We start from the raw sequence: 4,181 nt of genomic DNA, 5'->3' as shown, positions 1-4,181 counted from the left end.
ATCCCGACCCTCTGGGAGGCGAAGTTGGGGGGACTGAAAGTTTGAGCTCAGCTCGGGCAACTCAGTGATTAGTAAGGTGCTTTTTCAAAAGAAATAATGATGATAAAAGGGTTGGGGATATAGCTCAGTTGTAGAGTCCTGGGTCCAATCCTCAGTACACACACACACACACACACACACACACACACACACACACACTATCTCTCTCTCTCTCTCTCTCTCTCTCTCACAAGCCTTGTTTTTCTTTGGGTAACTGCCTCATGCATAAATTCTATCACTGTCTCACTGAGAGTTGGCCAATCAGCAAGCTTTGTTGTTGTAGCTCACCCTAACTTGAGGGACTGGCTCAAGAATGCCATGTGACCCCAGCCTAATACATAAGGCTCAGACTTTGTTCTTTTTTAATCTGGAGCTAGTAAGAAAGTCATAGATATAAAGATGAGAAAAACACAGCATGAACCTGTTGTTAGAGACACAAACTTACTGAAGTATTTGCTTCTATTATCTTTGGAGTAAGGATTTGTTTTGATATTATGAGTGGATACAAGCACGGAGTTACTAATAGTCATCTTCTTTCAAGCATCCACTAGAGAACAAATTCAGCAAGCTGGAAGAGTACACCTAAGATGTAGTAAGAAACAGGGTCAGACAACATCATGGATCATCTGAGGGCAATGCTGCCTCTACTGGCAAAATTTATAGCTTTTCCTGTACCTTAATCAACATTCACTATGTGTCTTCTTCTTTTAAGTGAAGGATCCACCAAGAACATGGGAGAAGATGTTTTTCCTGGAACAAAAAGCCCAATATCAGCAAAGTAAAAAGGTCTAGAAATAATTGCATACCATGTTTAGTCAATACATTCAGAAAGTACTTATTGGATGCCTACTATGTATCAGCTACAAGCCAACAGCTGAGATACCAAAAAAAAAGAAAAAAAACTAAGTACCCAATGCTGCCTTAAGAGAATACTGCACACTGAGTAGCTCAAAAATAGAAATTATATATCAAAATTCTAGTGGCTAGAAGTCTAAGCTCAAGTTACCAGCAACTGAGTTTCTGACTAAGGCTTTCTTTCTTCCTGTCCTTCCTGGTTATTAGTCTGCTACCTTCTCATGGTTTCCTCACACAATCTATTCTCTGCACATTCATGAAGAGAGATCTTTGGTGTCTTTTTCTCTTCCTGTAAGAACACCGGACTTATGGGATGAGAGATCAGGACCTCACTGTTCTGACCTTAGCCTCACGTACCTCCCTGAAGATCTTCTACTCCAATGCAGTTGTGAGTTTTAGGTCTTCACATATAAATTCGGGGACACACAACTTAGTCTCTCACAGTAAGTAGCAGAGCTACCTGAGTTCAAGGGATTACATAGTGGAATAATAAAACTTCAACTATTTTCTAAAGGATCCTTTCAGTCAGGGAAACATAATTCTTGAAGGATATCCTCAAATGCAGTTTCTCGTAAGTAAATGCTGAATATAAAAGCTTGTATTGCTGGGATGATTCTTAGTGAAAATAATTCTGCTAAAAGATATTTTACAGGAAAAAAAAGATGTTTGTTGTGCAAGAGGGATTAGAATGCATGTTAATCACATTGTTTATGGAGCGAACTTTATAGGGCCAGCTATGGATACAGAGATTAAATTATCGCAAAATAATCCGTGAGAGAATGACAGAGCCTGGCCTGTCTACGCTGTGTTTGCGTAGACAGATGATTCTGCCGAGTCCGTGAACGAAAGCAATGAGAAACAGAAAACATTTTAGAAAATTAAATAAGAAAAAAAACTGTTTATTGATCTGACAGAAGAGTTGATAAATGATTGCACAGATTAATTGAACTAAACCTTTGTAGCTTCCTGCACCGAAATGATAAAGCTTCCAGGCAATCGAGTATCAGGGAGGCAAAGGGTTGTAGCTGGAAGGTGCTATTTGGTGAATTGCACCGGACAGCAGAACGCTGACAAAGAATCAGCCCCTCATGGTGCTTTACATATCAAAATATTTTTGATTTTTCCCATTATTCTAAGAAGTCTGCATTATGTGCCCTACTTTCTAAATGAAGAAACTGGGCAAAGGCCTTTGTTGTCCAAGCTCAGCTGCAGAGTAATCACATTTCACACAGCATACATGTAGCTGGATACAGTGCTTTCTCTGTATTTCAATTTGCCCTGTGCTGGCTGGGTGTGAGCTTTACCTGTAAGTACATTGCTTTATCCATGTGTTCTACAAAGAGAGAGGAAAGCCATGGTAGGTCAGACATGAAAACTCCAGGAAGAAATAGTCAAAGGAACTAGGAGCCTATGCTCAACACCCATTGTTTTATGTGTATTTTAATAATATAGATTAATTTAGCTGGTCTTGAGTTCAATTGCACATTTTAGTTATCATTAAAATTTTGTCATGATATTGGTTTTTAAAATGCAAAGTTGATCTAAAATTTGCACTATTCAGAATGAAAACACTAGCAGTTAACCTCCTTTGCTTTTTTTCTTTTTCTTTTTTTGATCCTTATTCCCACTCTTTTAGCATTTTCTTCTGGTATTTAACAAATTTCTGAATACTCTCATGATCTTATGTGGCCATTTCTGGATTTGATTATTTAGACATTATTTCTCAATTTCCTACAATAAAGTATGAGGATTTTAGTTCTCTTTGAACATTATTCCACGCCCACTTCCTCTAAATGTAATTAACAAAGCTGCATTCCATTGTAGGAGTTCTTCTTTTAAACAGTATCATAGCTTTCTTTCTGTCACTCATCAGGGGCTGCTGCCACTTTTCAGAGACATCCTACAGATTCCTGATACAGCCAGCATGGATTATCTGCCATCCTGACTTGTCCTGGAACTTCATTGCTTTTTCCCTATATAAAACACTGCTTTAGCCCATCAGTGTGCTAAGACAAACTGCCAACACATGGAGGCTTATAAATGACAGACTTTTACCTGGAAACTAGAAATCTAAAACCAAGGTGATAGCCTGGTCATATTCCTGTGAGGACTTTCTTCCTGACTCATGGCTGGGTATTTTGCCACTTTGATTTCACATGGTGAGGAAATCTTTGTGATCTGTTCTATAGTCGGTTCATTGAGGCTCCTCCCTCATTACCTAGCCACTGAAGCAAGACCTTTAAATGCCATGCCAAAAGGGTTACGATTTCAGTATAAGAATTTGGAATGGAGAAGAAATGTTCAGTTTAAAGCAGATTCCATCTTCCCTGAGTTCCAGGTGTCCTCATTTTGTTGATATGTATCTTCCAATATCTTCTTTGAGGAAGGAGAGGTTGATCATGCGATTACAAACTATGGTATTTGTGACAGGCCTGAAAAATATCACTATTGGGCTTTCATGCTTATTAGTATTTTCATGGTTGTGGAGACCTTGGTTGAACATTTCCTTACAAATTTTTCAAAGAAATATACCATTGGATTTCTCTTGGCCAGGATCTTGCATGAGATATTTATTGTTGTTTTGATTCTAACCCATCATACAATATTTTATATTTCTCCTAATCTCCAAAATATTTGAGCATTCTGTCTCTAAAATTTTAAGTTATATGATTGTTCATACAGTTATTTCCAATACCTGTGATAAGTAGTTGATAAAATCGTTGTCTCTAAGCTCATAACTTCTGTGTGGAGATCTTTTCCATTCTATTATTACAATTTTCCTTACTTCTCTTATCATTCTTCTTTATTTCTGGAACTCCTATTACTTGGATCATATGACTTCTGTCTCATCCTATAACTGTCTTGTCTTTCCTATTCAGATCATCTAAGTGTTTCTTTTGATCTACATTTTATCTTCCAAATCTTTTGTTTCTTAAGAGACTATTGAGGTATGAGTTTATAAGAACCATTGCTTTTTTCCTCATTTAGTCTTCCGTTTGTATATTACACATGAAAGATATTTACTCATCTCCAAATGTCTGTTATAATACATTGAAATTCTGCTCACTATTTTGTCTCTGAGATACCATCTTCTGTCCTTTTGTGTTAGCCTCTGATATCTAGATTGAGCCATTTCCCAGAAATGCTGGTATACTTATTGTTCATTCATTTTTATGAGTATGAAACTAATTGTACTGAGCATTTTGTTTGGTAAGGTGGCAAATCTGTCACCTGGATTTTATTAGGAAATGCAAAATATTATATTACTTCATCAGGAAGTAATAAGA

This window comes from Fukomys damarensis, unplaced genomic scaffold (genome assembly GCF_012274545.1).
Source record: "Fukomys damarensis isolate Sample0158 unplaced genomic scaffold, DMR_v1.0_HiC HiC_scaffold_21, whole genome shotgun sequence".
Taxonomy (NCBI): domain Eukaryota; kingdom Metazoa; phylum Chordata; class Mammalia; order Rodentia; family Bathyergidae; genus Fukomys; species Fukomys damarensis.
The sequence above is the reverse complement of the archived record's forward strand: the minus strand, read 5'-3'. Positions refer to the sequence as shown.